A 27,300-nucleotide genomic window follows, 5' to 3' on the forward strand; every position below is an offset into this window, starting at 1 on the left:
TTTTTGTATTTTTAGTAGAGACAGGGTTTCAACGTGTTGGCCAGGCTGGTCTCAAACTCCTGACCTCAGGTGATTTCCCGCCTGGGCCTTCCAAAGTGTCAGGATTGTAGGAGTGAGCCACCACACCCAGCCTAGTATGTTCTTTACAAAGCAGATGTTACAGCACTAGCCAAGGTCAGCTGACTTGATTAGTTTTGTTGGAAGAAAAAGAATGGTCATTTTAAAAAAGAACAAATATAGTAAATGTCCTTATTTCAGGTGAACCTCAATATACTGCTAGGTATAAAAGATAGTATTACCCTTCCCTACTGGTTACTGACACTACCATGAGAAAGGCAGAAGCTTGTTTTGTAATCCATGTCAGTTCTCATTTTTTTTTTTAATAATCCTAAGCAAGGGCAGAATAGTAAAGTAATCTTCTTTAGAGTTAAGAAACTGACTTAAATCTGCTAAAATAGTACATTAGTCTTGCTCCAGCTAAATTCAATTAGAACCCCTGTGTGAAGTTCCAACTATTACAGAATTTTCTTCCCATGGAATTAACTTCTAGTAGATTGTTTCTTCTAACAGTGTAAAAATAGTACATTGCAGTTTACTCAGAAAACTCAACAGTTTTGTTATAATAAAAGCAATATGGATTCAGATTATACTATACAATTTCTAAATTGCAAATTTCTTGTGAAGAAACTTTCTATGGGATTTTACCCTAATGGATATTCTGTAAAATTTAAAGTCAAAACAAAATAGAAAACCAAAGACTTAGACTTCATGGTAAAGTAAAATTTCCAAAGTTGTTTTCATATAAATAAAGGTGTTAAATAAAGCATACTGGAAACATTCTAAATTAGTTTATTACATTCTGCTATTCTAAATTTTGATGATTGTTAAAAATCAGGTATTTTAGGAGAACTAGCTTATACTACATAGTAATTCACAAGCTTCTTAACTAAAATTAAATTAGCAATAATAACATCTAAATGCAAGAATTGTTATATTTATCAGAAATATAAATGGTTACTATTTTCCTTTTTTGTTAATTAAATGCCCCTGTGTACTTTTCCATCTTATTGAGTACCTATTGCTTTTATTAAAGATTATCTGAGTTTTCTGCTCTTGCCTAGGATTATTAAAAAATAAAAACTGACATGGATTACAAGACCAACTTCTGCCTTTCTCATGGTGGTGTCAGTATCTAGCAGGGAGGAAGGGCGTTTCCTGAAGCAGTGATAGAAGTGAATGCCTATTTGCTGTGAGCCTACCATGCTAAAAGTAACAGTTATTATCTTGTCAGTTATATTTCCCTGATGAAAGAAACTTTTCAATAAAGAGGTGTATAGAAGTGTTTGAGTTCTGCTGACATAAATAACATCACTGGGGTCAACTCTTTTCAACCAAACAAGGACAGATACCATCAATAACCTGTGCTTTGTTTTTTTCTTTAGACATTTCACTCTGTCAGTAACGATGTCCAAGACTTATGCATTACACATGCATTTATTCATTTGTTTGTGCATTAACCTAAATGTATTGCCTACCAATATGTATTAGGTACTATAATAGGAATATAAAATGTAATAAGACAAAAATCTGTCTTTCATTTATTCACAGTAAAATTGATAGAGACAGAGGTATGTAAAAATGTAAGTACAATAAAATGCAATGGGCACTATGATAATACTCTATATGTGACTCTTAGAGCAGAGAAGATAAAGTCATCAACTCAATCTTGAAGGTCATTAAATGCTTTGTAGAGGCATTTATAATAAATCTTAAAAATTCACACTGTCTAGGGAAGCCACAGCAGGGGTTGAAGTTTAGTATTAGGATGGCACACCATCCTGGTAGGTATGACCAGAGCTGAGACACAAATAGAAGCGATTGTAGGTATGTCAGGAGTAGAGATGCAAACAGAAGCAAGTTGAAAAGTGAAGCTGGAGAGATAAAGAGCCAGAATGTGAGAGCTTGGCAGCCATGGCAAAAGGAAATGGACAATTCATTTGTAGTCAAATAAGAATCAACAACTACATATAAGCACATAAAATACTTCTCAAGTACATCAATTACATCAAGTACATCAAAGTTCCAACTATTATATGTTGTTAGTTGTGTCAGTTTATTGACAGTTCTTTATTTAAAACATTATCAACAAAACAACAGAGACAATGTTGCATGATGACAAAGAACATGGACTCTGAAACTAGAATACCTGGGTTCAAATCTAACTATGGAATTTATAGAACTAACCAAAGTACTATGTATCTTTGTTTTCTCATCAGTAAAATGGAGATAAAAATTACGTCTAACTCATAGAGTCATTGTGATGAGTAAATGACTTTTATAGTTAAAGAACTTTGAAGTATAAAAGCACTTCATCTAAAATATATGTATATATATACAACTATATAAACACACATATATGTACTATATATGTGCTAAGTTATAAGTCTAATAAATTATAGACTATACATCTGTAAGAATGATCCTTTGTAAAACAAGCTTATACAGATAATAAAAGTTTTTTGCCTTGGTTCTTACAAATATTCCGTTATTACAGGATAAAGTATACTTTCCTAGTGTAGGAAAAAAATCTTAAAAATCTAAATTAGCTGTACTTTTACAATCTCTTACTCCAATGGAACTTGTGAAAAAATACTACAAGTGTAAAATATATGTGTCAATTATAACTGAATATTTTTTATCAAAGGCAAGTATACTTGAATTCTCAAGGGCTCAACTCGCCAACATTCAGAATTGAGAATCATTAACATATGTGTATGGTTAATGTATATCCTTTCTAGAATTGCTGATGTGGGAAATTAAATTGGGAACAGAACAAAAATACAGAGAAAATATTAAGTTGCTATTGATGGCCCAGCTGAGGTGAAAAACGGATTTCGTGAAGAGTTAACAATATATTCTTAGGCCAACATAAATAGGTATTCAAAGGATTATACTTTAGAACTGTCATCTTGATGAATACATTGTATAAAATATACAATATCTAGTGCTGTGATGAGTAATTGATTTCCCTTGGAAAGAGCCCAATTTGGACTTGTCTCTGGGAGAACTGATAATACAACAGATTTTCCTATGTGGTTTCCCAAATTCCTTTCATTCATTTAAAATAATACTTCATAAAATATTTTATACTGTAGTTTGTATTGCATTTCAATTAAAATGTAAAATATAGCCTGAGTGTATATGCTGCATATGTGGTAGTAGGAAAATATGCTAAGGAAGCTACTGTGCTGATTTTTAGAATTTAACACACACTGTTTTTAAATTATATTACCGGTATTCAAAGATCATTCATTAAACAGATATTCATTGAGTGGTTTATTTGTACTAAATGTTGTTCTAAGGTCTTAGGCATTGTAATGCATGAGATTAATATGGGTGTAGGCAGAAAGAATCACAGGTTCAAATACCTCAAGTTGTGAGCAAGCCTGGTACATTTGAGGGCTTGAAGGAAGCAAAGTATGAGAGGTAAAGCACAGGAGGAAATGAGATCAGAGGCTGTCATGGGAGGATTTGTAAGCCCTGTTTATGCATTTGAATTTTATCTTAAAAGCAATGGGGGAAATTTAAGCTCATATATTTACCCCATTCTTCTCTAAACTTCCACTGATATGATTAAAGTAATGTGAGCAGAAGATCAAAAGAAATCTTCAGTCCTAAAAAGCTGGAAATGGTGAAATCAAAGTGCCTGACTGAAGAATTTTTTTCTATGTAGTAGAATGGATTATATTGTCAGAATGAGCAAGTCTTACTAGCCCATGTTACAACTCTGAACTAGATAGATCATAGAATTCCCTGGAATATAGGAATTTTGCAAAATCCCCCTGGGCTCAAAGAAGAAGGAGTTATAAACACGAGCAAACCATGTGGCATTTGCTGATTCGAAGTTGAGAACAATGTAAGACCCCATAGACTGAACTAGGGTGCATTACACAGAGTAGGAGCCATCTCTAGACACCTTTGATTATCAACAATGACCCTTGGCAGAAATTGAGTACTGAGTAAGATGGAGAGGAATAGGGGAAGAAGGTGTAGTGAAGGAGCAGAGGAGCAAAGTAAAGAATGCGCTGTTGTGATAGGTTCCTAGTGGTCGTTACTGCTAGGCAGAGAGGTTGTGTTCACTGTGTCAGCCAACTTTGTGCTGTTATAGTAAATACAGAAGAAAGAACTGGAGAAGAAGGGACAACATAGGAATAAATCCTTGTTATTTCTTTGTTTTACATAGTTATGCCCTTTCTAAATGGCAGCTCAAAGCTGACACCTGCAATAGTCCCATGACCTTCCCAAAAACTTGTTCACAAAGGAATGAATTCCTATCAAACTCCTCCTATCCCCAGGACATGTGAAAAATTTGTACTTTTAGATCCTAACTACTTGTCTCACTCTAATGATGATTTGCCAGCCCCGTTAATCCATCACACTTTAACCAATGAGTATTTTTGACCTTGAAGAATCCTTCATTTCACCTTTCTTATTTTAGAAATCAGACTAGAGAAGGCTCCACTCACTACCTACATAGTGTCAGATAATCACTTTTATCTTCTTTAATCTTATGCCTAAAATCCTTATGTATTACACTGTCTCAATCTCTTAAAAAATGAGAAGTTGACAGATTGTTGCATCATTTCAGCAATTAGGACCTTTCCTAGAGGACATGGTAGCACAGAAGTGAAGTCAGGAAAAATCTTAAACTTCAAACAATCACCCTCAGGTATTCCTGTTTTCACTAGCATAGGAATCATTTTACTCTTAATAAATGATTAATGGAAACACAGATGTATCTGGCTTTAAGAAAGCTAAACTATGGATAATTCAAATGTTCAGAATAGATGGTGAGTTTTATTATTTCTATGATATGCTTCATCTAGTAAGCACCTTTAATGCTTTATAAATTGTGGTTCAATTTACCAGTAAAATGAAATATTTTTTTCAATTTTGAGACTACTTTTATTGTGCAAAGAAGGGTTTGGGATATATACTTTGTTTCAGTCTTTTACGCATAATCTTTCAAAAATGAAAGTAAGAAACACGGCCGGGCGCGGTGGCTCAAGCCTGTAATCCCAGCACTTTGGGAGGCCGAGGCGGGTGGATCACGAGGTCAAGAGATCGAGACCATCCTGGTCAACATGGTGAAACCCCGTCTCTAATAAAAATACAAAAAATTAGCTGGGCATGGTGGCACGTGCCTGTAATCCCAGCTACTCAGGAGGCTTAGGCAGGAGAATTGCCTGAACCCAGGAGGCGGAGGTTGCGGTGAGCCGAGATCGCGCCATTGCACTCCAGCCTGGGTAACAAGAGCGAAACTCCGTCTCAAAAAAAAAAAAAAAAAAAAAAGAAACACATGCCACAAAACTGTTTTTGTTCTTTTCTCTCTTGTTTTTTAGGTGATTCTTGTTTTTCATGATAAGATATAATCCTACAGGACACACAGCAAAAGACACCATAAATATTACTGACTAGGGCTTTATTACATGGTGATCTCATTTTTTAGATAAGTTTAATTTTTACTCACCTCTCCGTTTTATAACACATAAACGACAAAAAATTAAATTGCATTATATTTAAAAGAAGCTACAAGTTTTATCAGATTTTGCATCCCCCAAAATAAATATTGCTCATAGCATGATTATGCTATTAATTTTATTCACCCTTATTTTTAACCTATAAATATGGCTGATTGGCCTTAAAACTACTGAACAAGGATGATAATTATATTTAAAGGATTTGTATTCATAGAAATTATTTGTGATTAAAAAACTATTATTATAAAAAAGAAGACATTTGTGAAAAGTTAAACAGTATGCAAATAAGTTCAATGCTCTCCCCAGCCAGATCTAAGGTAATTCAGCAAGATGAATAAATGCCAGTGTGTCTGTCATCATAGACCTATTTTTGTGACATGATTTTCTCTCAAATCTCATAATTTAAAATGCATTGTTTGCCAAATAGCCTATGCATCACTATGGTTCCAAGAACCTTATTACTACCATTGAGATTATAACAGCATACTTGGAAATTTTGTAAAGTAACTTGCAAGAATGGATCTAAGTAATTTCTGGACTAATAAGTTTTAAAAAACTGACTTTCCATGGCACGATCTTTGCTTACACTGTTCATGGAGATACAACTAGAACTTAAATATGTTATTTTGTTATTAAATGTTAGAAAACATAAGGTATTTATTTGGAAAATTTAAGTCTTTAGACAGAAAAGTGAACTTCTGAACTTCAAAGGTGAAGGCATCAGAATAGTGAGTTATTACATCATTACCTAAGTGATTTCCAGTGGTATCTTCAGAAAATGTGGTAAAAGACTCAAAGGCTGCATCTGTGAACCAGGAACCTATTACATCTGATTTATCAATGTAAAACATTCAGTTGGTTCAGAAGAGAACAGTGTATGAGGTTCATCAAGAAGAGTGAAGACTTTTGAGTTAATAGGAGGGTTGTAGAGATTACAAGACAGTGAATACCTCTATTTATTCTTTAATGCTGACTAGATAAAAATGAATGAATTTTACTAGATTATCCTGCAGAAAGAGTTAATACTTAGGGCCTTCTTTTATTTTGGTTGAGATAATTCCTGTTAAAAATAGAATTAAGCTAGTTGAAATTTTTTGAGAATACCAAACATTTGTATTTTAACCAGAACCCTTGAAAAATGGCATGTAGTAAGCAATATGTTGTATTTACATCCTGACTTTTAAACCCTGTTCCTAGGGCTTTATTTTTAAGCAGTATCAAAACCATCTTCTTTAACCATAGTAACTTCCTACTAATGCTTCATCTTAACAGAAAATTTTGTTTTAATTGACTTTGATCCATTTTTAAGGTAAAATAAGGGAGTGATTTCATAGAGACATTGATGTTTTAGATGATTAAAGAAAGCCTCGGGTTTTCATTTTTGCAAACGCACATGTAAAATTTCATTCACATATTAATTTGTTTGAATTTGGAAACTAATAAAAAGCTTAGAACAAAAAGTACTCCATTCTCAATTATGTGGTTAAAAACTACGAGGGTGAGGCATAAAAGACTACACATTGGGTGCAGTGTACACTGCTTGAGTGATAGGTATATTAAAATCTCAGAAATCACCACTAAAGAACTTATCCATGTAACCAAACACCACCTGTTCCCAAAAAACTACTGAAATAATAATAAAAATTTGCAGTTAGACAGGAAAATCAGAAACTTAATATTTAAGTCTCTTTACTATGCATGTCAGAAAGAGATTCTAGAAAAAATGTAAACAGTGGATATTTGTGTGGTTGAGGGAAAAGTTTGTATACAAAATGAGATCTCTTTGGTTGAATCTATGTGTGAAAGAAATACTTAAAATTAGTGATGAGATATTACTTATTTTATGAGCCATGTTATCGTTAAAAATTTGTGATTTGTCCGGGCACAGTGGCTCACACCTGTAATCCCAGCACTTTGGGAGGTCGAGGTGGACGGATGATGAGGTCAAGAGATGGAGACCATCCTGGCCAACGTGGTGAAACCCCATCTCCACTAAAAAATACAAAAATTAGCCAGGTGTGGTGCCACGCGCCTGTGGTCCCAGCTGCTCAGGAGGCTGAGGCGGAAGAATCGCTTGAACCTGGGAGGCGGAGGTTGCAGTGAGCCAAGATTGCGCCACTGCACTCCAGCCTGGCGACAGAGCAAGATGCCATCTCAAAAAAAAAAAAAAAAAATGTAATTTGAGCTCACCCTTTCTCTTTTTCTAACTGTTCTTCTTTATTCCTAATATTATAAAGGAAGATTAATGCCTAGAACATAGCTCTCTGATATAAATACAATGTAAACAATATAAATGATTTTATATCTTCTGGTAGCCATATTAAAAAGGTTAAGAAAGTCACATTAAAAAGATAAAAACATGTGAACTTAATATAATAATATATTTTATCTCAAATAGCAAATATGTAACATACAGAAAATGTTGTGATTTTAATGTGTTATCGCAAAAGTGTTAGATATTTTATATTTTTCTTTGGCCAAGGAAAGTTTTGAAATCCAACATGTATTTGAAACTTACAATGAATCCAGTCTGGATATTAAATAGTTAATCATTAAGGTTAAATTTAGTCTTATAAAATAATAAAGTTGCATTCAACAGAAATACATTTTTTCTGTGTATTAGTTTAGTAGGACTACCATAACAAAGTACCATAGAATAGTTTAAATAACAGAAATTTGTCTCTTCAGAGAAATAGAGGCCAGACATCTAAGATCAAAGTACTGGAAAGGTGGTTTCATTTCAAGGCCTTTTAATTTGGTTTGTGTATGGCTGTCTTGTCTCTGCGCCTTCACATGGTCTTTCCTTTGTGTGTATCTGTGTCTTAATCTCCTCTTCTTATAAGGACACCAGCCACCTTGGATTAAAGCCTACTCATATGACTTCATTTTACTGTATTATCTCCATAAAGGCCATACCTCTAAATACAGTCACATTCTGAGGTACTGTGTGCTAGGAGTTCAAAATATGAATTGTGTGGAATGCAATTCAGTCCATAACACATTGGTTATATTTTTACATTGTAATTAAAATAAAACACAAATTAAAATTTAGTTCATTGCACCAGTACATTCCAAGTGAATGTTATATTTGCTAAGTATATACGTTCTACAGATAAATATATTTTTTAAGTCACTGCCAAATTCTGAAAACATACACACAAATTTACATACTTTCTTCTCATCAGAGGCTATTTGTGCATATATTACCTCTTTATGAAATTCAAGCTGGCTCAAATTGGTGTTCAAGTAAGAATGATTGTTTTTGAAGAGCCAGTGACTGCTTTTGTGAGCTGAATGTTCTCTAACTCTGCTATTACAGAACCTTTTTACTATATTCATTTTCAATGTTTTATGTGACTGCTTTCCAATGTTCTTTCTTATACAATTAGAAATTTAAAAAATAATGTTTTCTTCTTGTAACTTTTCTATGTTTATTTGTACTTGACACCAGCTATAAAACCTTTTTATTACCTTTTATTTGTTTTCTCCAAATATTTCTATCCAGTAAAAAGTATTAAAAAAAAAACTCTGAAATTTAACATATGTAAAATCATTGGCCTTTGTCATCACAGCATGTGTCAAAACTATATTGAAAATACTTTGTCCCTGCATGTGCAGGAAACAATATTATCAACTACCTTAATGGGATAACATTTCTTTAGTTTATAGTATGTGTATTTAATAACCATCAGAAGCAATATTAATCTCACCTAACCCAGAAATCTTTCCAATGCAATTAACTCTATTGCCTCCCCTTTTTTATTTCTCCTTTTCCTTTTCATTCAGCCACATGACAATCAAGATACTGAATGGGCCTTATTGTTTAATATTCAATAATATGAATTGAGTTAAGGAATGTATTCAGCAGCTCCCCTAGATCTTTCATGTCGAAAATAGGCTGGTTACATGAGTGAGCAAAATAAGTAACCTACTTTACCTTCAAGTGAGATATTCTGTGGAGGGGTCATAACTGGCTGCTCAAAAATATCTCTGAATATTCATTATGATCTAAGTATTCACACCATTACAAAATCAGCTCTGTGAACTTTAAGATATTTCACAAAACACAAATGGAGCTTGATTAAAAAACAAACAAACAACAGGTAACACCCTAATTATTAGATGCTAGAAATTGGATCTGAGAATAAAAGGCATACAAATTAACATAGCAATATCCAGAAATCTATGAATTATTGTTCCCCTCTGCATAACAGCTCATTACTTCTTTCTCTAAATCCCTTTTGGAATTGTATTTTTGGCAACTCAAAAGTGTTCTCTTCATTCTTGTTCTAGCTCATTCATTATGTTTCAAGTTATAATTTATACAGCTTCCAAAATATTTGTGAGTTTATAAAGAGAACCCTTGTCTAGGAATGTTTCTAGTCTACTCATTCTTTCATTATCTGACTAATGCAAGTAATTCTTCATGACTCAGATCTCAAGTCACCTTCTGTGCCACAGCCCACGTAATTCCCATTTAGGGCTCTGTGCATCAGTAGAACTGTGGGTTTTCCTTTATCATGGTGATTAGGTAATTGCTCCTTCCTTTGCTGTGTCTCTTTAGTCCACCTGATTGTGCAATCCTCTGGAGACATAACTGTATTTTTCATATGTGTTCAGAAATATGTCTTCAAAAATTGATAGGCATAAGCACATAAGGCAAAATAGTTCCAACAGGTGAGCTGTCTATCGGGGGATAATGAAAATGCTGTGGAAATACGGATCAGGGTCCATCAAAGAAGGGTTATTTTTCTTATCTCTTCCATTTATCTTAGTCAGGCATTCACACTGGCCATCTAGGATGTTCAGCAACTTTGTGAGTTTTTTCAATCATCGCTGAGCAAAAGACATTCTCAGCATGTCTGATATAAAGGCTGGAGTATAGATTTGTTTTAGGTTTTAGAGATATGCTAGATGTCATGCTATAGTTTGCAGTTTTAAAAATTGTCTTAGGCTGTAATAAAAATATCATTTTGGAACACTTGCCCTGATCTCAGGAACATTCTAAGAACTAATATAGTTCTTCAAGCAACTTGTAAATTTTCTAATTTTTGCTTCCACAAAGAATTTAAAAATTCATAAAAGTCCAAGCAGGTTTATTTTTGATTGGCTGATTATATTTTGGATCATGCAACTGCTTTGCTGAAACCATGATATTAACTCAGAGATAATACAGAATATTTAATTTTGCAGTAGTTAAGAAAAGGTTATTACTACCTCAAATACCTATCTGCCATAATCTTCTGAATATAAATTCAAACATTCTTTTTCTTGATCATGTGTTTGACATAACATTGGCCCTGTGCTTTTTTCTTGACCCTGTGTTTGACATTTGAAAAGCTCAATGTCCTCAACTCTTTAAACAGCTTTTGACATCAGCCCTCACTATATTTTCATTCTTGAAGTGGCTAAACAATGTACTTTAAAAGTTCAACCATTATGGAAGACAGTGTGGCAATTCCTCAAGGATCTAGAAATAGAAATTCCATTTGATCCAGCAATCCCATTACTGGGTATCTACCCAAAGGTTTATAAATTGTTCTATTATAAAGACACATGCACGTGTATGTTCGTTGTGGCTCTGTTTATGATAGCAAAGACCTGGAACCAACCCAAATGCCCATTGATGATAGAATGGGCAAAGAAAATGTGGCACATATACACCATGGAATACTATGCAGCCATAAAAAACAACGAGTTATTGTCCTTTGTAGAGACATGGATGAATCTAGAAACCATCATTCTCAGCAAACCAACAGAAGAACAGAAAACCAAACACCGTATGTTTTCACTCATAGGCGGGTGATGAACAATGAGAACACTTGGGCACAGGGAAGTCAACAACACTCACTGGTGTAGGTTGGGGGTGGAAGTGGGGGGAAGGAAGGGACAGCAGGGGGCAGGGAGGACGGTGAGGGACACCATCAGGAGAAATGCCTGATGTAGGCAAGGGTGGCATGGGGGGTGGGGAATGGAGACAGCAAACCACCATGGCATTCATGTACCTATGCAACAATCCTGCAGGATGCAGGATGTGCACATGTACCCCAGAGTCCAAAGTATAATAATAATTTAAAAAATTTTAAATAACAATATTGTTGTTAATAGCAGAAGAATGAAAGGCCCAGAGGCGATCAGGAAAAATGTGACTAACAAAGTTAACAATCAGATTATGGACCTTTGATAGGAAATATGTAATCAGGTAAATGCACTAGGAACAGGTTGTAGATTCTGAATATCTGACCTTAGTGGGACGTGGAAAGGTCAAGAAAATAATGTGCTTGCTTCTACATTCCTCATGTGGTCTGTCCGTAAAATGATCACTCTTTGACACACAGTCACAATACGATTGTCAGTTCTACAGTTTCCACATACTACATATATCAAAAGTAAAACAAAACGTAACTATTTTGTTGATTGAATAAACAAAGTATAGATAATACTGTATTATTTTTACTACAACTTTAATTAAATATTTAAGTAATTCAAGCAAAAATAATCGATAACTTTTTGGGATGTTGCCATTTAGAAACTAAGTGACAATGATATGATTTATCATTTCATTAATATACTCATTTTCTCTGTGACTTCTCTGTATGTGCTATTCATGCTACTTTAAAAGTCATTTAAGAATATTTGAAAAGAACACAATGACTTTACCTTATCTCTATGAAAACCTACCCCTTTCCCCCAAAGTAACAATAGTAACAGGCAAACTTAGTACTGTTTTAAAGTTTAAAATTTAGATGTACACTCAGTTGGGATACAATCATTTTAGGGATGAAAAACAGCACTTCTGACCCAGAAGTAGAGTAAATTTCTCATTATAAAAGAAATAAAAAAGTTTTTTACAAAGTAAAAATGACTGCCATGCATTAAATATAATGTCCTTTTGAAAAACTTACTCTGTTCTTAAAATTCCCTCTAATGCTACAATGACTTTATCATAAGTTCTTTTTCTTTTCATTTACATTTTTGTGACAATTCATGATCTTTGAAATAAACTGTAAGTAGCTTCCTCTGAACACAGACTTTGTTCCCATATGTAATAGGTGCACTTGCTTCTAGACATAATTCACATTTAAATATCAGTCATTGGTACGTAAGTAGAACATTTATTTTTTTATTACTCAGGACCATCTTGTTCCTGTCTTTAAGCCAGGGAATATTTCTTTTCAGAATATGGGGAAGAGAAAAGCCTTCCAGTTAATTAGGCAGTGTGACTATTTCCAGGAGTGGATAACAGGTGGAGTAGGTGGCAGTGAAAATGGAGCATGCAGAGGTAGGTCAGTTTTAGGCAAGCACTTGCCAAATTCTTTGAAATGTCAACAAAAGCAATTTACTGAGTTTTCCAATTCTATTAGTGTAATTTTTAAATTCAAATAACACACATTCCAAATAAGCTGAAAATTAAAAAAAAATTAGTAAATTCACATTTAATTGTATATATATAAAAAAATTTTGGTATGCAAACATATTACCTTTTTTCTCCTTCTTTCTTTTGTTGTTTTATATTATTTTACAAAACACAATTCTGTACCAGAATCTCCCATATAGTCACAAAATTTTATGTACATATCCAGGGGGCTTATAGATGACCTGGCTATGATTGAGAATCTATGAAGATACATCCTTTCATCAAGGAATAACATTTTAGACATTACATGGAGTAATAAGTTTCAGTAAATGGCAACAAGAAAGTCCACATATTTTGATCCTGTCTTGTTCAAAGTATTAGTGTGGAAAAATAATATAACAAGTTTAGGATGTTTCTTAGGGAACCAGCATTTGCTACTGATTTCATATTGACATGCCATACTTAGATGCTCAAGGGAAGGCAATCAAGTAATTTCGTGGATGGCACCAGTTAGAAACAATTTCAATCATACAATTTTATGGCCTGATAAAATACATGGGCAATTTATTAATTAAAATATAATGAGAATAGCGATGTTTAAATATTCATTGATACTCATGATGTTAATTAAAATATTCTCTAGATATTTCTAGACTAATAAATCTCATGGGAAATTAATTACTAGATAGCTCTGATTTGACCCAATGAGGATGCCCTATTGAGGGAAATATTTTAAAAATGAATTCAGTCTATCACTATGCTTTTGAACATGCTTATCAAGTTTATATAATTAGTATTGCTGTCCTTTTAATATGTAATATAACAAACTTGGTAACTACATGTTTAGAAAATATACTTTATTTTATTCTATTGAGATATTAGAAAATTAAACATGAATTCTTTTTAATATATTCCTGGGCTTCCTTTTTTAAGATTCATTGATGGAGAATTAAATTTGTTTATATATTAGTGGAAACTTATTATACTATCAGAATCAAATTATGAAATGTTTCAGGATACATCTCTAGATACTGACAATGCTGCCTGAAACCTCAACTTCTCCAAATATTAGTCAAATGATATTGAGCAAGTTACTTAACACATTCAAGCTATATATTTTATAGATTAATTATGGATAGCGAATACTGAGTGTTAATCATTTAGCATACTGGTTGGCACATAATAAAACACTCTAACACTTGAAGCTTCCCTCATTATCATCACCTTCATCTTCATAAATCACAATATGTAGTCATTGCTCCAATGCAGTTGCATTGGGTGCAGTACTTTCAAAGTGTACAAAGAGGATAGCCTTTGTCTATAATGATGTGGATACTGTTGAAAATGGGGCAGATATTTGGGTGTAATTCTCAAGGACACAGGCAGATCACTGAACAATGAATTATAAAAAATATAAAGAGAAGAAAATCAAAACATCATTACAACATGATCCTATCTAAGAATGTTTATTAGTCTATTTTGATTTTATTCATTTTGATTCATAACCGTTCAGTATATATACCAAACAAAGTCTATCTAAAGAGGCTTAGTTTAAAATAACATTGGTGAGAAAATTTTCTAAGGGAAAGTTTTAGATACTATACTGTTGTTATATAACATTTTCAGAGACAGGTAAATTTGATATTACATTCATTGGAGACATTAATTTTATTGTTTTGTACAAAGATTAAATTTATTATATATATTATTATTTCGTCATCTATGATTACAACTGCCAAATTTACCTTTTACATATTATAATTTCATATTTTCACATATTACAATTCATGTGACCTTCAATAATTTTATAAAACCACTCATTATATTTTGGTATCTTAATTTAGTTATTTGTAGAAGGTTTAGATGTCTTACACTAATAATATATTCAATCTTAATTTTCAATGTTTAGAATTTACCCAGTTTTTTATCCACGTACACAATTTTTAAGGTATTGTCACATGCACAGAAAAGTTTTATTGTGGTTTTCTAATCTAATTATTTTTCTCAATCTTTCATGTAAAGGAGATGCTTTGTGGATTTTTATACTTATCTATGTAACTAATTTGTATCTGCGTAAATGTTTTTCATTTGCTTCAGGATTATTATTGCTCATACTGTTTGCCTTTAGCCTTAGCAATCTATACCTTTGTTCAAACTGCTTATTTTGTAACACACTCAAATTGTGTGTTTTTAGACAATTTTGCCCATAACAGTAATAATTCAAGTAACAAAGCTTCCTGAAGCTAAAAATGATTCTTTGTTGATTTCTTCTATGACTCTTAATATATAACAATATGAAACATATCCTTTGAAAATTAAAAATCAAAAACATTAAAAATAAATAAACGATTTATAGTAGAAAAATAATGAAAGCCAAATGACAATGATTATTACCTCAATTTCTGGATGTCCTAAAAATAGGTGAATTTCATCCATGCATTTATTTTTTTAAAAATCTAATTATGTGATTTCTTTAGGTCCTATAGTAAACAAATGTTTATAAGACTTCTTAATATACTTTAATAATGCCTTTACATAATTCTGATTTAATTACAACTTTGGTATAAGCAGTACATACAAATTGCAGTGGTTGCTTTGACGAATTAAAGGCTTCTGATATTTTACATACCTGTACAATCTATCCACTATATTTCCATCTTCAATTCCTTGAATACACAAGCTATCTGTCTACAGTGTGAGCTGCCTTACTTCTAAGATATCCTGATTCTCAACAGTGAATAGTTTTTTTTTTTTTTTTTTTTTTTTTTTTTTTTTTTTTTTTTTTTTTTGCATATGATTCAAACATTGATGACTCTCAGAATCCTTCTGAGAAACAGATGAGAGGAGACAGAGAATTCTTACACCATTTAATATTCAGATTAAAGTCATTCCTAAGACTATCTTCACCCTTGGTCTTCACTTGATTTGATTATTTATATCAATAATAATAACAGCTCTTTTAAACTTAATTTGCTTTGTGTTTTCCTGCAATTCCTTTCAAAGGATACTGAGTAGTCATTTATTTTCTTACAGAAGTCTATTTCATTTAAGTTGTTTAGAGAAGCTTTATTACCTTGGTAGGCTTTACAAAATTCATATTTCCTGTTTTACCTGAACAACCAAGCAATAGTGTTTACTATAGGCTTAATGCTGCAAAATCTTACTACAGTTTTCCTTTCCCATGTCCCAGATAATGGCACTGTTCACTCACTGATAGGAAACGCCATAATGGAAAAGAGCCTTCTCTATTTGGTAGAAGTGTACATCTATCATCATTTAAGTAGAATACAAGATTACTTCTTGCACAATATTATGACATTTCTTTAGCATTATTATTAAATATTAACCCTTCCAAAATAACATGCAGAAACAACTATTTAAACACATTTGAGAATATCCATAGTAATCACAACATGAGATACTCATCTACTGAAAAGAAGGAAAAACATTTAGGTGATTGAGAGTTTTTCACCATTTAGCATAGAAGCCAAAAGTAAGGCTATTTTCTGTAACTTTTTTCAGTCTTGTTATGTAGAAGACACAAAATTTCGAAGTTATATTTGCCAAAGAGGAGAGGATCTGGTGAAGGCCTGAAATCTTCCTTTCTTTAAAATCCCTGAAGTCGTATTCTATATGAAGTGTAAACTGTCACTATTAAGCATTCACAAAGCCTGCAATATAGCACTCAAATGTTCAATTCTTGATTGGTCAAATTATTCTCTAAATCTAATTGCCTGTTAGGAAAAAAAGAAATCCTGACTTTACCAAGACAGTCTACATTGTGTGTGTGTGTGTATGTGTGTGTAATATTCAACATTCAATCAAAAATTTACCATAACCAAACACCAAGAGATAAGACAGACAATAAAAAGAAGTTCATATGATACAGATTTAAGTAGTAGGTAATATTTAAAATGAAAGTTGACAGGATGAGCGTCTAAAGTCAAATAATCTATAAAACAGTCAAGTAGAACCTATAAAAGTAGTGCCAAAAAATTCATAACCTGAAAGGATTTTAAGTCATCAGACACAGCAGAAAAAATACACAGGAACAAATATTCTAGGAGATTAGAAAATATGCAGAATAAAGTATATAAAGAAAAAATATATCACAGCATGAGACATATAAAACCCAGAAGAATAATCTAGAAAGCAAGTAATTTTAAACTCAGAAAAGAGGACACCAAATAGTTCAAGGGCAATAATAGAATACATACAAGGTGAAAACATTGGAATTTATTTATTTATTTTATTGCATTTTAGTTTTTGGGGTACATATGAAGAACATGCAAATTGTTGCATAGGTACACACATGGCAGTGTGATTTGCTGCCTTCCTCCCCTTCACCTATATCTGACATTTCTCCCCATGCTATCTCTCCTCAACTCAAAAGTTAACAAAAGAAAAAATGTCTATTAGTATTACTAAAATGAAAACCACATGTTCTATATTATTTTAAAATAGTTGAAAACCAAAGACAAAAAGCTTATAAAACACTACATTTTATAAAAGACACATTATCTTCTAATATATAATGAAAGTAAGAGCTGCATTGTTAACAGGAATGAGCAAGCATTAAATAAAACCAATAAAACTTTCAAGACATGGAAAGAAAAATGTCTATTAAAACTCCAAATCCATCAAAATATTTTTTGAAAATGAAGTTAAAGACATCTTCAGATAAACAATGACTAAGGGATTTTTATTTTTATCAGACCAAAGTTTTAAAAGTACACAATTGGAAATTCTCAAGGCAGAGGACAACTATGCCAGAAGGAAGCACTGCATCTCAGGAAGAATTAAATAACATCAGAAATGAAAAATATACTGGTAGAGCTAAGGGAACAAGAAGTTTAAGAAACAATTATAATGTGCTATGGGGTAAAAGTATATGTAGTACTGAAATAAATGACAACAATAGCATGGAAGTCAAGTGCAGAGTACAAGAATTTAAAGTATTGTAAGGTCTACACATTGTCTCCAGAGAGGGAAATACATATATATTACAAGATGTAAATGGGATATTCCATAAAACGAGTGACTCCAATCCTAAAATAAAATTGGTCTTTACCAATTACATAGTTTCAAATGACATAAAGTGAAAATTGGCAGACTTTTAACATGAGAATCAGAGATTTGAATCCACCTTTTAAGTAAATGATAGAAAATTATATAGTTTATTTATTTAGAGAGAGGTTCTTGATCTGTTACCCTGTCTGGAACTCAGTGGTACAATCAGGGCTCACTGTAGCCTCAACTTTACGGGCTTAAGAGATCCTCCAAACTCACCACCTCCACAGAGTAGCTGGGATTACAGGCATGCACTACCATGCCCAGCAAATAGAGATGAGGTTTTGCCCTATCGCCCAAGCTGGTGACAAACTCCTGGCGTAAAGCAATCTGCCTGCCTCATCCTCCCAATGTGCTGGGTTTGTTACAGGAAAGGGGTCCTGATACAGACCCCAAGACTGGGTGCCTGGATCTCACACAAGAAAAAATACAGGGCAAGTCCTTATTGCAAAGCAAAAGCAAGTTTATTAAGAAACTAATGTGGTTAAAGAACAGCCACATCATAGACAGAATAGGGTGTTCCCAAAAGTAAGAGGAGGAATGTAGTTACCCTAGCTATAAAATACTTGTTCATATAGGATAAAAAAGATCATGGGTAGATGTGCTCTGCTACAAGGGTTTGTGATAAAGGATTAATTTTTTTTTAATTAGTATATTTTTCAAGGATCAATATCACTATCTTTAAAGCAAAATTATAAATGTCTTTTTCCTCAAGACATCGGGCTATTAGGACACACAAGTCTGGGTCTGTTTAATAAACATTATCAATCTTTTCCTTTAACCATAAACACCTAGAGGCTAGGAGTCCCTAACTTTCTGGAAATTCTGCCCAACAAGTCCCCAGCCTTATTTTCCTAGCCCTCACTCAAGATGGAGTTGCTCTGGTTCGAATGCCTCTGACAAGATTACAGGAGTTAGTCACTGAGCCCCAACAAAATTATAACAGAATTTCAGCAAATGTACAATCCTTGAAAAGCACAACTAATATGTCTGTTTTAAGACACTCCACTCCACACTGCTTGTGGTGGAGAAAATCATCCCCCTGAGATAATCACAACACAGTCCCCAGAAGCAGTGAAAGTGGAAAAAACTTTATAGGTGTGATTCAATTAAGGATTTCTGGATTAGCCAAGAGAAGCAAATGTAATCACAAGGGTTCTTATAAGAGGAAGACAACAGGGTCAGAGGCATGAAAATTCCAATGACCAAAGCATAAAGAGAGACTGGAGGATTCCAGGCTAGAAGATGAGGAATGTGAGAATCTCTAGAAGTTAGAAAAGACAAGGAAGCAGGTTGTCCCCTACATCTCCTCCCCACTCCCCAAATGCATCCTTACTGGCCTATAATATTACAAGAGAATAATTTTGTGTTGTTTTAGTCCACTAAGTTTGTGGCAGCATGCTACTGTGACAATAGGAAATTACTACAGTACTGAATAAATACATTATTTTGAAGTGCTTTTAAGACATTTTCCAGAAGTGACTATATACTGGCTATAAACCAAATCTCAACAAATATAAATACTTCTAAATATTTTAAATTATTCAGAGTGTATTCACTCCTCAGAATGAAAAATAAGCTAGATTAAGCTGGAACAATAAGATAAGAAATAGCCACAGTAAAATATTTGAAATTTTAAAAATATGCTCTATATAATTAATGTATCAAAGAATAAATTAAAATATTAGAAAATTTGAGACCAATAATAAAAGAATATATGATATATTCAAACTGTGTAGAAACATGTAAAACCATGTAACATTGCAAAATAATAGATACAAATTAATTCATAAGGAAAGACTAAATGTAAATAACTAGGGTTCATCCCAAGAAACTAGAAAAAGTAACATCACAAAGTTAAACAAAAGAAAGTGGAAATAATAAAATTATAATCATAAGAAAAATAAATAAAACTGTAAAAATAAATGTTTAATGGAAGAAATTGATAAATACTAAATTCAGGTCTTGAAAAGAAATAATAAAATTGATAAATGTCTAGAAATATATATGAGGAGACAAAGAACGTACAATATTCCTTATACTAGAGACATTATTGAATAGATTACAATATACAATTCCAAATTAATATAATAAAGAAGAAAATATAATTATGTTAATGGAATAAAAAAGATTTGATGAAGTTCAATGCACATTTATGAGAAAAATCTATAATATACCATGATAATAGTGATGTTTTTTAAAAAACAAATACTATATTAAATCTTGAATGATTACCAAATTTTCTCCTTCAGGAATAAAACTAAAATAATCTTTATCATCAATTCTGTTCACCACAAGTACTGAATATCCATTTGGCTGAATAAAATACCAAAAGGTGCTAAGTAGTTTAAGACAGATAATAATTCAAAGACAGATAATTTAATGACAGATCAAACTGTCATTATTTGCATATAAAATAATTGTATACAAACAAATTTCAGTACAATTTATGAATAACATCTATAATAAATTTAAAAACCTATTAAGGTCACAGTATATTTAATATACTCCTATGTATTATTGCAGATTATTAGGTGTTTTTGATAGCATCCATAACTGGCAGAAAATCTAATAAAAGTTGTATATGAATAACAGAAATCCTGATAAACATTATTAAGAAAAAATTAGAGACTTAAATAAATGTCTGAAACTATTTTGTTCATGAACTGGAAGACTTAATAATATAAAAAGGCCATATTGCCAAAATTTATCTATAAATTAAATTCTCATCAATATCCTAATGTTGTAAAACTTAGCAAGTTGATTAAAAATGTAGATGGTAGATTAAGAAGCAAGATGGCTGACTAAAGACACTAGACTCTCACCTTCCTCATAATGAAGAACCAAAATCAACAATAGAAAACTACATCTCAATTAAACATCTAGGAGAGATCACTGAAGTCTAATGGAGAAATCATGGGAGATACCTAAGGCATAGGGGAGAAAAATGAGCAGCCGTCTCAAGTGAGATTGGCTGAGAGCACCAAGGGTCTCCCTAATGTGGTGAAAGGGTAAGAGAAAGGCTCTCAGAGGTCCACAACTCCACCATGAACTGATGCAATCCTACCACAGGAGAGCTCCTCTACATGCATGAACCCTGAGACTAATGTGGATATGATCTGGAGACCCTGTAAGTGTACTGCACTAGACAGGGAACTCATGCTGGGTCACACACGCTCCTGAGACATAAACAGCTGCAGCAGAATGCAATTGTGACATCCCAGCTAGCATGGGACTACATCCTACTCTGAAAACTACAGGCTCTACATCTCCATGTCCTTGGAGTTCCCACTCACATTTTTCAGTGCCCACCCAGAGGGCTACAGTGGCACAGTGCTGGCTGAACCCAAATGTCTGTGGCGTCCTAGTACTTTGTCCATACAGAGTACTACTCCCCTGGGAAAAGACAGTACAATGCACCAAGGAGCTGGCACCTGGAACAAAGGAAGCCAAAGCATGTCCTTTCTAGAGCTGGAGAGTTCCCTCTCTGGGGCCTGTCACCTACAGGAGCATGGACTGTATCATCGGGCTTGCAATCAGAGACCTGTTTGTCTGGGAATGGGAGCAGGGACCTACCTATAACTGTGGAGCAACCTATGTGCTCTGGCTTGCACACTTAGAAGCAAGGTCTTTTTCCCCAGCCCCATCCCCCGCACAATGCAGAAGCCACAACTACTGTTGTTGCCACCAGTGTCTGAGGCAGGTGAACTGGAGTGCTACTTGTCTCAGGCTGTTAGTGGCAACCACATCCCCACTGGTAACATGGCCTCTAGACTACTGTAGCCAGGAATTGAAACAAATGCAACCTCAGAACCTGAGAGCTCCCTGTTTGAGGCTTTGGGCAAACCTCCATGACCTAAGGAGTATGGCCTCTGTGTTCTACTGTACATCCTGAATACAGGCTTGTCACACACACACCGTTGTGGCTATTGCTGCTGGAGAAAAGGTGTGTACTTCCTAAAGCCTAAAAGCTGCTTGCAGGGGACTGCTGATAGCACCTCTATTCATGCCAACAGTAAGACTCCTATACTGTAGCAGGAGCCCTGGAATAAGATTTTCCACATCCACCACAACAGAATTTTCTGCCCTGCCAACAATATCCAATATCCCTGCAGATCACCAAGGGCTTGAGGTCAGACCTGCCTGGGCCAATACCACTCCTTTAGAACCTGAACACATTACATTGTTCAAGGACATGGGAATCACGGAATTATTCTGCCCATTCTATCACCTCTAGCACCTGTGTACTATTCTTGGGAACTAGAAGACTTGTTCACCCAGCTGACTGCTAGCACCATCACTAACACCTACCGAAATGTGCTAGCTAGGAACTTGGAGACAAGCCTGCTGTATTAGTCCATTCTCATGCTGCTATGAAGAACTACCTGAGACTGGGTAATTTATAAAGGAAAAAGGTCAAATTGGCTCACAGTTCCACATAGCTGGGGAGGCCTCAGGAAACTTGCAATCTTGGCAGAAGAGGAAGGAAACACATCATTCTTCACATGATGGCGGGAGGGAAAAGTGCCCAGCAAAAAGGGGAAAAGCCCCTTATAAAACCATGAGATACCATGAGAACTCACTCACTGTCACAAGAACAGCATGGAGGTAATTGCTCACATGAATCAATTACCTTCTAGCGTGCCCCTCCCATGACACGTGGGGATTAGGGGTATTAAAATTCAAGAAGAGATTTGGATGGGGACATAGCCAAATGATATCACCTGCCCAGCCCATCATAACCATCATCAACACCAGCATACTCCACTTGGCACCCAACAGATTGTCCCACCACTGCTTCAGTTATTGCCCATGCCATGCCAAGTGTCCAGGGGCCCAAGAACTCATCCTTTTGGTCTACCACTGCCTCTATTGGCATCTGGGCAAGCCACTTGGTGGCTCAATAATCAACCCTCATGGACCTACTAACAGTGGTACCAAGTACATCACCTAGGAGCCTAAGAACAGGCATGCTTCCACTACTCGGGCCTGAAAACTGGCCCACCAGGACTCTTTGTACCAAGAAAAACTTTACCAGAACCTCAGTAAATTACTGCCCCCTACACTGCCAAGGAAATGACAGATACCACTAACATTGTTTATAGCCAGAAAATAGAGAGGTTACACTGCTGCACGCACCCAGAATCAAAGCCAATGGGCCTACCCCACCAACATCATAGATATATCATGAGGAAGTCTTCCCCTAAAAAAGCAATTCAACAAAAAAAATCGAAGAAGCAACTGTTATATCAGATGTACAAATGTCAAAATACACAGGAAACATTTAAAAAGCAGGAAAATATGACACCTCCAAAAGTTTAATTATTCAGCAATAGACACCAATAAAAAGGAAATAAGTGAAATCCTAGAAAGATAATTTGATTATTAATTCTAAAGAAGTTCAATGAGATATAATAAAATCCTGAAAAACAGTACAAGGAAATTTGAAAAATTCTTTGGAGTATGAATGACAAATTTACCAATTAGATAGAGATCATTAAGAAAAACCAAATGAAAATTCTAGAAATAAAAAAATTAATAGAAGGAAACACAAAATACACCTGAAATCTTCAACAATAGGCTAATTGAGCCAAATAAAGAATCTAAGAACTGAAAAACAGATCTTTTGAAATAATATAGTCTGACAAAAATTTAAAATAAAAAGAATGAAAAAAGACTTAGTGACATATGGGACATCATAAAGTCAGATTTACATATTATTGGTATCCTAGAAGGTGATGGGAGAAAAAAAAGTATTCAAAGGCCTATTTAATGAAATAATACATAAAAACTTCCAAAGTATAGCAAGAGATTTAGACATCCAAATACAGGAGATATAGAGATCTTCAAATAAATACAATGCAAAAAATCTCCACAGCACATTATAGCCAAAATGTTTAAAGTAAAGTGCAAAGAGAGAATTCTAAAAACAGTAAGAGGAAAGCATCTAGTCACCTACTGTTGTTCTGACATCAGAATAATGATGGACTTCTTAGAAGAAACTGTATAGGCTAGGAGAGAATGGGATGATATATTCTAAATGCTGAAAACAAGAATTGGCCTCTAAGTATATTATATCCAGCAAATTATCCTTCATAAATTAAGGAGAAATAAATTATTTTCCAGACAAAGCATGAGAGAATTTATTAACATCAGACCTACAAAAATGGTAAAGGGATTCATAAACCTGGAATTGAAAAAACTATAGGTACCATCATGAAAGCACATGAAAATACAAAACCCTTTAAACCAAGTATACAAATAAGGAAAAGGCTCAAATAATACTACTATAGAAAACAACCAAAACAAGACCAAATGATAAGAGAAAAAGAAATGAACAAAGAGTATACAAAACAACCAGAAAACAATTAACAATGAGATAGAAACATAACCTTTCATATTAATAACTTTCTCAATGTTAATAAATTAAATTACCCAATTAAAAGATACAGGTTGGCTGAATAGATTGAAGAAACCTAATTCAGCTATATAATGCCTAGAGAAAAACACATTTTATCTGCAAAGACAGACTTGGACTCAAAATAAATGGATGACAAATGATATTTCACATGAATAGAAAACAAAAATGAGCAGGAGTAGTTAACGCTTATCAGATAAAAGAGGCATTAACTCAAAAATGCTTAAAAAATACAAAGAAGTCATCATACACCAATAGAGGAATCAATACAGCAAGATTATACAACAATTCTAAATATATATGCACCCAAAACTGGAGCACTCGGATTTATAAAGCAGATATTACTAGATGTAAAGAGAGAGATAGATTTCAAAACAATAATAGTAGGACATTATAACATCCTGCTCTCAGCATAAAGATCATCTAGTCAGAAAATCAACAAAGAATATTTTGGGCTTAAACTGGACTTTGGACCAAATCGACATAATAGGTATTTACAAAATATTTGATCCATAATTGCAGAATACATATTGTCATCAGCACAAACAAAATTCTCCAGGATAGACCATATATTAGGCCACAAAATAAGTCTCAGCAAATTTAACTAAAATGAAAATCATATCAAGAAAGTTCTCGGACCACAATGGAATTAAACTAGAAACAAATACTAGAAATAAACAGAACTTTGAAAACTAGGCAAATACATGGCAATTAAACAATATGGTCCTGAAGAACCTTTGGGTCAAGGAAGAAGTTAACATGAAGATTAAAAAAAAAAAAATGAAGCAAGTGAAAATGAAAACATACATACCACAATATGTCAGAAACAGCAAAAGCAGTGTTTACAGGAAAGTTTATAGTGACAAATGCTATATTATGCAGCCAGCAAAAACGATGAGTTTGGGTCCTTTGTAGGGACACGGATGAACCTGGAAACCATCATTCTCAGCAAACTGACAGAAGAACAGAAGATCAAACACCGCATGTTCTCACTCATAGGCGGGTGTTGAACAATGAGAACACATGGACACAGGGAGGGGAGCGCTACACACTGGGGTCAGTTGGGGGGAAATAGGGGAGGGACGGTGGGGGGTGGGGAGCTGGGGAGAGATAGCAAGGGGAGAAATGCCAGATGTAGGTGATGGGGAGGAAGGCAGCAAATCACACTGCCACGTGTGTACCTATGCGACAATTTTGCATGTTCTTCACATGTACCCAAAACCTAAAATGCAATAAAATAAATATATAGGGGGGAAAAAAACAACAACAAATGCTATAATTAAAAATAAAAAAGGTTTCAAATAAACAATATAATGGTACACCTCAAGAAACTAGAAAAGCAAGAACAAACCATAGCCCAAATTACCAGAAGACAAGAAATAATAAAGATGAGAACAGAACTAAATGAAAGAGACTTTAAATAGTTAAAAAGGATAAATAAAAGAAAAAGTTGGTTTTATGAAAAGATAAACAAAATTGTGAAGCTGCTAGGTAGACTAACCAAAAAAAAGAGTAAACATCAAATAAACAAAATCATAAATGAAAAAGCAAACATTACAACTGATACCAGAGAAATACAAAAGACCATCAGTAGCTGTTATGAGCAACTATATGCTAACAAACTGGAAAACCTAGAGGAAATGAATTCTTGCAACTCTTCAGTCAACCAAGATTGAATCAGAAGGAAAAAGAAAAACATGAACAAACCAACGAGTAAGAAAATTAAATCATTAGTAAAAAGTCTCCCAATAAAGTAAAGTTCAAGACCAGATGAAGTCATTGTTGAATTCTACCAACTATATGAAGAATAACTAATACCAATGATCTTGAAATAATTCCAAAGTCTTGAAGGTGAGAGAATTTCCCAAATTTTATAAAGCCAGAATTACACTAACACAAAATGAAAATGAACAAAAAAATGGAAAATAAAGGCCAATATTGCTGATGAACAGAGACACAAAAATCCTCAAAAAGAAAAAAATACTAGTAAACCAAATCCAACGGCACATCTGATAATAATACACATGAACAAAGTTCAATTTATAACAAGGAATGCAAGGATGTTTCAACATTCTCGAATCAATAAACATGATACATCACAACAACAGAATTAAAGACAAAACCCATATGATCAACTCAATAGATACAGGAAAAGCATTTGATAATATTCAACATCACTTCATGATGAAAAATTCTCAACAAACTAAGCAGAGAAGACATGTACCTGATATAATTTGAATAATTGTCCCTGGCCAAATCTCATGTTGAATTGTAATTCCCAATGCTGGAGGTAGGGCATGGTGGGAGGTGTTTAGATTATTGGGGCAGATAACTCATGAATGGCATAGGCCATCCCTTGGTGATAAGTGAGCTCTCACTCTGACTGAGTTCACATGTGATCTGGTTCTTTAAAAGTGTGTGGCACCTCCACCCCTCACCCTCTCTCCCTTGCTCCTATTCTTCCATAAGAGATGCTTGCTTCCCCTTTGTCTTCAGCCATAAATGTAAGCTTCCTGAGGCCTCCTCAGATGCTGAGCAGATCCCACACCATGCTTGTTCAAAGGCTTGAAGAATCATGAGCCAATTAAACCTCTTTTCTCTATAAATTACCCAATCTCAGGTATTTCTTTTTAGTATTGCAAGAATGGCCTAATACAGTACCTCAAAATAATAAAGGTCATGCATGGCAAACCCACAGCTAACATCATACTGAATGAAAAAATTAGAAAGACTTTCCTGTAAAAATTGAAACAAAACAAGGATTACTTTCACTACTTCTATTCAACATAGTACTGGAAGTCCTAGCAGGAGCAATCAGGAAGAAGATAGAAATAAAATGCATCCAGACTGGAAAAGAGAAAGTCAAATCCTCCCTCTGCAAACAACATGATCTTATGTATAAAAAAAACCATTAG

Source organism: Sapajus apella, unplaced genomic scaffold, assembly GCF_009761245.1.
Source record: "Sapajus apella isolate SASKATOON/1434 unplaced genomic scaffold, GSC_monkey_1.0 scaffold19, whole genome shotgun sequence".
In the NCBI taxonomy this organism is placed as follows: domain Eukaryota; kingdom Metazoa; phylum Chordata; class Mammalia; order Primates; family Cebidae; genus Sapajus; species Sapajus apella.